This window comes from Echinops telfairi, unplaced genomic scaffold (genome assembly GCF_000313985.2).
Source record: "Echinops telfairi isolate 266 unplaced genomic scaffold, ASM31398v2 ScPeMD7_7412;HRSCAF=8450, whole genome shotgun sequence".
Classification (NCBI taxonomy): domain Eukaryota; kingdom Metazoa; phylum Chordata; class Mammalia; order Afrosoricida; family Tenrecidae; genus Echinops; species Echinops telfairi.
The window spans coordinates 6,746,144-6,756,535 of record NW_022111312.1 but is presented as its reverse complement, the minus strand read 5'-3'; the positions used below and the strand labels follow the sequence as shown (position 1 = coordinate 6,756,535).

Genomic DNA, 10,392 nt, shown 5'->3' with positions numbered 1-10,392 from the left:
GATACTGTTTCAGTCTCATCACGTGCAAAATCTCCATTATTGGCACCCTCTGCGCACAGGTTCTTTCCCAGTGGTGTTTAAACATACTGTAGACCTTTTAGAAGCACCAGTCCTGACTCACTGCCCTGGAGGATTTGGTTCTCGTTTCCTTTGTCCCTCTGAAAACTCACTGCCTAGCACAGTGCCTCAGTGGGAGCTATGTGTGATTAAAACAGCTTAGGGGATAGCAGACTTGGGGGTTGTTGGGTGCCCTGGATCCACACACTTGAGGCATTTCCCCCTTCTGTATTGTAACACTGAATCTCGCTGGTCCTAAGGTCACGATGGTGCCCCTTCAATAGAATGCAGACGCTTCAAGAAGTTTGTGGGAAATTTCTATTATCTTTCAGTTCCATATTTTCATAAACTTTTTGAAGTCCCCTCACACGGCTGTTTGGTTTTAGGAGCCACATTAACTTATACTTCTTTCTGAAAGCCATTCACTCACCCTGGGATTGGACAAGGCCTCTTTCATATTTCTGATTGTTCACTTGGTGGATCTGGGGATAGGACTGACTTCTTACCCCTTTGGGGCTTGTCTATTGTGTTGGGAGCAGGAGTTGCATCTAGTTTCACAATGAATTTTTAATGCTTTCCCCAGCCCCCCAGTGGCGCTTTCTCCTTTGGCCTTCCATTATGTTTTCACAGTGTATACAGTGGTGACCCTTAATCTAAGGTGACCAGACGTCCCGCTTTTTAACAATTTTTCCCGTGTCCCGTGGCATTTTTAAAAAGCCCCGATTTTTGGAAAGAATGCACGACAAGTTAGGGTATTCGGATTTCGGCTGCCATGTGGCTATTTCGCCAGGATATGAGTTTTATCAATGGTGTCCCGCTTTACCAATGTTAAAATCTAGTCACCTTACCTTAACCTCCTCCTCTTACCTTTCACACTTAACCTTTCCACAGTACTTTACTCCTCTTAAGTAAGCCTTCTTTAAGGGTAAGTTATCAGGCATTTGCTTTTCAATGCTAGATCCCAAGAAACTTACTCTGTTTGCGATGTATTTTTTGGATTCTATGCATATTAAATGGTGCTAAATCTTTGCCTGTGAAAGAATTGTGGCACATCTGGATGTTTTGGTAACTCAATTTTAGTCTTTCTTCTCTTGGTCGTATTGGAATTTGAGCTTATTTGAACTCTTAAACAACATAACACATGTTTAATGTGACCAGATGACGTGTGGGTCTATCGATTGAGTCCCTCCAGCTTTGCATTTGAATAACAGGTTGTGCATAGTTAGTGCTCTTATAAATCATACTTTTACCTTGTCAAAGAATTAAGCCTGCTTGTCTTCCCACCCCACCGATGAGAGAATAGAGGGGGGTGAAGTGACTTCCAGAGTCCCTACTGAGACTTAACAAAACAAGAACTTCTTCTTCGACTCCTGGTCTATCGCATCTTGCCTGTTCCAAGGCTGACTCATCTGTAAGCAGCTCCCCTGAGAGCGTATATATTTCAGTTGTCCAGGCCAAAAAAGGAGAGAAGTGACATAAATATCCAAATTAGGTCGATAAATCCAAAGGTCATTTTCATTTGGCCATGGATTATGTTTTTTGTACTTAGGGGTATGTTCACTGGGAAATTCGCAACACTTCTAATTGCATAATGAAGCTAGAACACTGACGGGTCTAGAATGTGTCTGTCTTCCCACCATGCGCTCTGCTCTCCACTCCTTGGCTGGTTTCTAGAAATGGGAACCTTGTCATTTTTTTCGATGTCCAATTCTAGCAAAGTGTGTGATATGAGGGAGACTTCAAAAAGTTTGTGGGAAAAGTCCAGTCTTTTCATTCAATTTTCTATGAACCTCTTGAAACCCAAACCCTCCTGTACGTCCTTGGTAGTCAGAGGGAAAAGTCAAAGAAAGGGAGAAAGCATCTTCAGCATGGAGAAAATGTACTAGCTGTGGAATAATTTGGGCTAAAGGTAATTTGATAATCCAAAGGCTTTGCTTGCCCCTCATTCTGAATTTTTTCCTTGATGGAGCTGTAAAGATGAGATATGGGCCAAACAAGGAAAGAAAAATAAAGTATGAAAAAGGCTCTGTTAGTCCCCCAAGCCATAGACCTACTCTGTCAGTTTCAACTGATAGTAACTCACTCTAACTCAAGACTACTTAAACTCCTAGTGACCTTATAGGACAGAGGAAACTGACCCATAGATTTTCCAAGACTGTAATTTTTATGGAAGTATACTGTCACATCCTGAGGAGTGGCTGGTGGGTTTGAAGCCCTGACTTTTGGCTAGCAGTTGAGCATTTAACCACTGTCCCAAAAAGCTCTGTGGGCTCTGATACAGGAATGTGCGAAGGAGGGTGTGATCACCTCCCTGTCCTGGAACTTGGGGGCTGGCATTGCAGCTCTTGAAAAGCAGGAACAGGAGTTTTTAAGAGCAGCTACTAGGGTTTCTAGCATGTTTCCCAAAGTTGACTCGAGGCCTCAAAAGAAGGCCTCCGTGATTGTTGAGTCCTGGGAACTCTGGGGAAAGATTTCCAGCAAAGCTCTTAACCATTGTAGATCACTTGGAAATGCATGGAGATGTTGGTTACTTGAGGTACTGTCCACAGGCAGGGTAGAATTCTACCTTATTCTTAGTAACTAGGGGTTGCTGTGTGGGGCAAACGGTTAAGGCCTTGACTACTAGCTAAAGGGTGAGCGGTTCAACACACCATGCCCACCAACCCACAGATACACCTTGGAAGACAGGTCTGGCAATGAAGACACTGGGTATATATGGTCATCATGAATCAGAATCAACTCGGCAACTAACAACCACAATAAGTAACTAGTACTTATTATTGGTGTGGCCTCTTAACCGAGTCTCATGCCCTTCTGCTGTGAAATGCAGCTAATGGCAGCTGCCTCTCCTGATCCTTGTGAGAGGGCCCGTTGGGGACAGTGTGACATCATAGGCAAGGGCCCTGGTGTCGAAAGGGCAGTCATCACAGCCCTTTTCCTTTGATTATTTCCACTCTAAGAGCAACTTACACTAAAATGAACAATTTCAGATTTTTCAAAAATGCGTAGAGAAAGTTATGGGTAACTTAAAATCATACAACCTACAGAGATGCCCCAGACATGCTTCCTCTGCCTGCGTGACTGTTTGTAGGCACTGCTCTTGGCGACAGTCCTAGCGTGGGCATCCTTCTATGAGACACAAGGGCTTTTATGCTCATCGTTTCTTGATGGTATTTATTGTGTTGTTGTTGAGTATATCATCATTTGTAATGGCCACGTGGACTTCGGTTTCCTGGAGTTAGTCCTCTACTGAAGATGTTCGTGCTGCTGCCTAGTTGGGTTTCGTTTCGTTTTGCTTGTACTACAAAGAATGCGGTGGTGTCATTTTGCACACATCTTCGCATATTTCCTTTTGTATATCTCTCCTCTCCCCTGAAAGTGTGAGAGTATCTACTCTGCCTTACCCTGGAGAGCCCCAGTGAGTGACTGTTCTAACTCTTGGCTAATGGGCCTCAGGGTTCTGATTTCTGTTTACACCGATCTGTGTTTTGACTGGCCATTTGCCTTTCCTATTTGGTGAATAGTCTCTTTGTGACCTTGGCCAATTTTCCTCTCCTTTTTTTTTTTTTTTTTTAAACTGATTGTTGCAGAGGTCTCAAGTGCCTTCTGCTTTCTTTTCAGGTCCTGAATTACTTAGATGCAAGTAGCTTGTCTATCACAATTCATCTTTTCCAGTTATTCTAGGGCAGTAGTTGTGGTGGGTCGGGTGATTTTGTCCCCCAGGGGACATTTGGCAATGCCTAGAGACATTTTTTGTCACAACCTTGAAGGGAAGGGGTGCTACTGGCATCTATTGAAAGAGGCCAGGGATGCTGCTCAACATCCTGCAAGGTGTAGGGTGACCCTCACACCACAGAGTCAGTTGACTTGGAATGTCAACAATGCCACAGAGCAGAAGCCCTACTCCAGGAGCATGTTCCTCCCGTCAGTTGAACAGAGGAGCTATCAGGGGCTGAGTGCTGACTTCATTATTTCCCTGCCCTTGCTTTCTGCTGTGCTGAAGAGCTGATGATTAAATTACCCTGAAATTCCCACAGGACACATGTACTTCCTTGCAGGTCTCTACCAGCCTCGTGCTGCTTTCAGGTGTAGCATGATTACTCTGCACTGGTGTTCCAACTGCAATAACATCACCCTCCAAGTGCCAAAAGCTGGCCGTCTGCAGAGCAAGCTGGACGTGGGTGACCCCCTCACAGCCCCCACACAACATACACACCACCACTGCATCCCAGGTGTGTTCTCCCCACTGCTTCTGCAACCGCACTTGCTGGTGTGCAGCCACTTTGGGCATAGGGATGAGAAAGAGGTGTGGGCAGGTCATTACCAATTGGATGTGGAAATTACTGAAAAAGTAGCTTATGAGTAAAAACAAACAGAAAGCAAGCAGGTTGCTGTCAAGTTGATGCTGAATCACAGTGACCTCGTGGATGGCAGAGGAGAACTCTATCCCACAGGGATTTAGGGTGCTGTTATCTTTATGGAAGGAGTCCTAGTGGGGCAGTGGTTAAGAATTTGGCTGTTGGCCAAAAGGTTTGCATCTACCAGCTGCTCTGAGGGAGAAAGATATAGCAGTCCTCTTCCACTAAAATTAGGGCAGTTCTACTGGCGTCCTTAACAGGGTTGCTGCTAGTAGAATCCACTCAGCAGCAGATTGTTTGTTTTTAATCTTCATAGAAGCATATCTCCAGACCTTTCTTCTGAGGTGCCTCTGGGTAAGTTCAAATTGCCAATCAGTCGGTGGTCTAGCACAAACTGTGACATAAGGGAACCTATTTACCTAAGCAAATACATACTATTCTTGAGCCTATTGCTGTTGGATTTATTCTGACAGAGGAGAACTACTACATAGAGTTTCCAAGACTGTAATCTTTATAGAAGCAAACTACCTCATTGTCTACAGAGCAGCTGGTGGGTTTGAACCTTCAACCTCTCAGCAGCAGAGCTCTTAACCTCTGTGCCACTAGGGCTCCTTTTACAAGTAAATAAACACTCCACTCCTATCAAATCTATTCCAATTCATCAATCCTATATAGGGTTTCTGAGGCTATAAATCTTTACGAGAGTAGATAACCTCAACTTTCTCCTGAGAGTTTGATGGGTTTGAACTGCTGACTTTGCAGTTAGCAGTTAAAAGCTTATCTGGCAGCACCACCAGGGCTACTTAAACATAAGTAAGTAGTAATAATTAAGAAGTTAAGGAGAAGAGTATGGGGTGATTGGCAGGTTCTTTTCTAACTCAGGTGTTTGGCTGTGGGTCTTGAGGTACCCTGTCTGCCAGGCTCTTCCTGTGATTGGTTTTTCCTCCTGCACCATGATGGTGGTAGTGCATTTTGGTGTAGCAGTGACCCAGTGTTTATTCAGTCACTATACTGAAACAGTCCTGGTCCAATCTGCTTTCCTGTAAAGGAAGGCAAAGTGGCCCACGGCGGTCTGCCGCCTGGCTGGTTCCCATCAGAGGCCTTGGTGTTTGAGTGTCTGCATCCTCAGCTGGTCTCTGTTTGTATGACTGTTTGGACTCTTAGAGTGCCACAGGTGAGTTTTCTATAACATGTAAGTCTGGTTTTGTAGCAAAAGAAACAGAAACAACTTTCTGATGACAACCAAGGGGCCAGGCAGTCCATTTTTCAAATACTTTAACTGAAGTTCTGTTTTATAGTTTCTTAGGAAAGCACTTCCTATGGGATTAGTGGGACCAAAATGTGATAAAAAGCAAAGCAAAACACTTTATAAAAGTAAGTACTTTTCAACGTTTTTGGTAAGGGAAATAGTTTTTTAGATTTTTGCCATTTTTAATAGGTACATTTTTACCTGGTAAATTTGCAATCATGATCACAAAACCAAAAGCCTCACTGTTTAAAGATACATCAATGTTACTACCAAAATTCATAATTTCAGAGTATGATGATCACACCTCACTATTTCTAAGAAAGTGTGTGTGTGTGTATTTTCTATTCTATGAAGATGGGTGTAAGGTTTACTGGCTTTACTGGAGGATGTCAAGATAGTAAAGTTAAATACTTAGTTCCTATGTAAATATCAGGTCAGCTGATGGTAATTTGAATGGTAAATGTGATAACATTCTATATCAGCAGTTTTCAACTTGGGGGTCGAATGACCCTTTCACAGGGGTCGCCCGATTCATAAAAGTAGCAAAATTACAGTTATGAAGTAGCAACGAAAATAATTTTATGATTTGGGGGCCACCACAACATGAGGAACTGTATTAAAGGGTCGCGGCATTAGGAAAGTTGAGAACGACTGTTCTCTATGTTTCTCTGAGCATACAGTATCCCCATCCTTCAGTTGTGTGTGTGTGAGAGAGAGAGAGAGTGCTGACGGGAAGTATGTGATAACATCCTCTTTCTATTGTCTAGAACCAAATTGGTATTAATGGCCTTGAGTAAGTTTCTGAACCACTTCTGGCTTTGTTCCCATGTTCCTCCATTGTGACTAACCAAAGGCTCTATGGCTTGACCAGCCTTTGGGTGCCTTGGTCCAAGGTTCTGATTCTCCCCAAGCAAGTAGGCACGAGCTACCTGGGGCCTGTATTCCTCCAGCCAAGGTTCTCACTCTGCTCTCTGAAGATTCCCACTGTGCCTAACAACCCTTTCTGCCTCTTCCTCCTAAAATTTTAAATAGACACCATATTCTCCTCTGTTGGGACTTACTTATCACTTACTGCTGCTCTGCACCTGTGAAAACAGCTGCTGTGTTTTCCATCATAAAAACAGCTGTCTTTTGGCAGGGAAGCTTGGAGCTGGCTAATGGAGCTGGACCTTCATCCAGTGCTGAAGGGTGTAGGTGAGCTTAGTCTGAGATGTCCACAGTTCTAGTCAGGCTGTAGGGAGTCGGTCAGTGGATGGTTCCCCTCACTTCTTTTAGAATTACAAAGCAGACGCTTTAAAAGGTATGAATTGCAAAATAAATTGTTCCAACTAAGTTGTATTCCTACACCCCAAAGAGAACCACCCATTACAGTTTTGATGTAAAGTTTTGTCTGTTTTGTACATAAATGTGTATTTTATATTTGATTGTAAATAAAAGCAGGCTCTTGCTGTATATAGCTGTTAAAAGAAACAGTGCCTCCTGGAATGCTTTAATCCAATCATAACGAATTCATTTGCCAAGCAGAAAGTACACAATTGACCCAATTCTTCTTGCATCTCAATTTGAAGCCAAGGGAGAGGGGAAAGCCCCTGTATAGTTGCATACCAGTTTAGCTGTGGGTGTCAGCAGCCTTTCTCCTTTCAAGATTGTACACAGTGGGAGAGGAGCCTTATTGTTACTAAAAAAACAATTATTGGTAGAGAAGACAAGGCAGTCCAGTGCATCTGGAGGGTTTGACCTCCAAATTCCTGAGGGTGCTAGGAGAGCTAGAGGGAGAAATCCCATTGGAAACTGAAGCAGGCCATTCATTTTAGAGAATCATTACATGTAGGGATATGTGGATCGCTTTACTGTGTGTCTGGTGCAAGGAGACCAACCCAAAGAACCACGCCTGCTACCATCAAGTTGATCCCCTCATGGCAGCCTCACTCCCCTCTAGAGCTGTCTAGGCTATAATCTTCGTGGAAGCGAATCTCCAGGCCTTTCATTCACTGAGTGGTTTCAAACTGCCAACCTTTAGGTTAGCAGCCAATCAAAACCTGATTACACCATCTGGCAACCTTTTTATCCAAGCTCAGGGCAGCCCACATGTCCCCAGAGTCCGTAACTCTGCTCTGCCAAGGCCTGTAGCCTTCATCCCAGCTTCCAAAAGAGTACATCAAAAACACATCAGTCCAAAACCTTTGGGTTGATTCTGACTCAAAGGTAGAATTGCCCCATTGGGTTTCCAAGGCTGTGATCTTTCCTGAAGCTGAGTACCATGTTTGTTTCCTAGGGGGTGGCTGGTGGGTTTGGATCACTGACGTTTTGATTTGAAGACGAGCACTTTCACCACTGTGCCACCAGAGCTCCTAAGATTACACACAGGAAAGTGATCCTAAGTGATCCAGTTGACCCATCAGAGGGCAATAGGCAGTGCTAGAATCCTCTGTCCCACTCTTTCTGAAGCTTTGCTACATAATCTTCCCTCTCAGGACTAGTTTCTTCCGGGAGGTTTCCATCTTGGCAGGGGCTCCTGGAATCGGAACCCTTCTTGGCCTTTGCCTTCAAGCCACTCTGCCGACTTGGAAGCCAAAGATAAACAGTATTGCAGGCAGCTGAGCAGTAGGCCGGGTTAATTTACTTGACACAAATAAGCTCATTGACCTGATTTAGCCCTGGAAGGAACTGTGCAGTGGAGTTAATGTGATCTTTAAACCCTTTCTTTTCACTGCTGCCTTTTCAGACCTTGAAGGACAGCAGCTGCGTGAGAGGACGCTTGTGGGCGCTATTTCAAGGGAAGGGACAGTGAGGAGAGGATGAAGTATCGGAGAGAAAGGAACTGGAGGAGCAGGGATGCTGACAGTTGCCTTCTGTACCACTTGGTGGCACCAGTTCCATAGGTTTTCTCCCTTCCGTACACGCCTTAAGAGCAAGGAGCCCGCCTCTCTATAAAACAATGAATTCTCTGACCAGAGGCCCGTCTGTGGTGCTGACAAATCAGAACTCCTCCCTGGGCCCTGCTTTTGTTGAGGACAGGGGCTCAGAAAAGTAGCCCTTGAGAAAGGACACAAGGTGATGGCTGGTGCCACTCAAGACCCAGAGCTTAAATAAATAACCTGTAGCCCAGGGCCACCTTGTTCCTCTCTGCCATTCAGCAGACAAAAGGTGGGCCTCAACCATTCTCTCCCAGATAAGGACAACCAACATTTCTGGATTGCTTACTGTGTACCATTCTGCATAAGCAGCAGCATGTTACAACTGTACCTTCTTCTGACATAGCACTGTTTTTGTTTTTAATTGTGGTAGAGGATATATAGCAAAACTGTCATTTTATCATTTTTAATTGTACATTTCAGTTACATTATATTCAGTACATGTGCAACCATCTCCACTATGCATGTCCTAAACATTTTCATCATCCCTAAATTGAAGCTCAGTATCCACTAGGCAATAAATCCTTCTTCCTCCCTTCTCCCATTAATGCAGTGTCCCACTCTAAATTTTTCACATAAGTAAGATCATATAGTATTTGTCCATTTTTGTGTCTGGCTTATTTCAACATCAAGGCTCATCCATATCACAACATGTCTCTGAACTTTGTTTCTCTTTCTGGCTGGATAATATTACATTGTGTCATGAAATACTTTCACATATTGACTATTATAAATAATGTTGCTCATAACATTCATGTATAAGTCTTTGTATGAGTGTTTTTGTTTTTTTTTGTTCTCATGTGTGCAGGCTCTGATTGAAAGTTTATCTAAACACAAAGATCCTGCTGCCTCCTACCCACCCACACCCACCAATTAGGTAAATCAGTTCTGACTTAACGCTTACTGATGAAGAGCAAAGAGTACTACTGCCTTCAATATGGAGGACACCTCAACATAAAGAAAAGAAGGATCCCATAACTGGGCCAAAATCAACATCATGATAAATGGAGAAAAGATAGACATTGCCAAGGGTTAATTTTACTTGGGCCCATAATCAGTGCCCATGAGAGCAGCAATGAGGAAGCCAGATCAGATGACTGATTGCATTGGGCAAATGTGCTACAAAAGATCGCTTTAAAGTGATAAACAGGTAAGACGTCACTTTGAAGTATAAGCTGCCCCTGACCCAACAGAAAGACTACAGAAGAATTAGCATGTTGGTGAAGAATGTTGACTGTATCACAGACTTCCAGAAGAACAAATAAATCTGTTGGAAGAAGTACAGCCAGAATGATCGTTAGAGGGGAAAATAGTGAGACTTCATCTCATGTACTTTTGGACTTGTCCTCAGGAAGGTCCAGTCCCTGAAGAAAGACGGCATACTTGACCCATTCAAGGGTTCTCAAAAGAGGAAGACACTCAGTGAGGTGAACTGACTCAGGTGGCTGTGACAGTGAGCTCAAGTGTTGCAACGACTATGAGGCCATCACAAGACGGGCAGTATTTTGCTCCTTTGTATGTGGGGTCGATAGGAGTTGCAATGACACCAAGCAACAACAGCAACCAGTGCTCAAAGTAGACTTGATGCGCTTATGTTATCTTTGCAACTGTTTTTGGTAATGTGAAGCAACAGAAAGGTTTACATTATAAGTCCTATTTTAAAAATTGCCTTGTCCCAGGACATGTTTCATTCTTGCTAAGGCTGACTGTTATCTGGTCAGCTTGCCTAAAGTTTTTCAAGTTATTGCTTGGTTAACTTGACAAAATACTTTTTTTAATGAATTGTATACTTCTCAGCTGATTAAAAAAAAAA

General features: G+C 43.5%; 1 long non-coding RNA gene across 1 annotated transcript in view; it reads left to right on the top strand.

Annotated features, from left to right (window-relative positions):
- Nucleotides 1–6,242: 6,242 nt before the first annotated feature.
- The window catches only part of LOC123522465, a 12,551-nt gene continuing 8,401 nt past the window's right edge, over nucleotides 6,243–10,392 (top strand). Inside the window, exon 1 of the long non-coding RNA XR_006680733.1 lies at nucleotides 6,243–6,386. This is a non-coding gene — a long non-coding RNA (uncharacterized LOC123522465). The remainder of the gene's footprint in view (nucleotides 6,387–10,392) is intronic.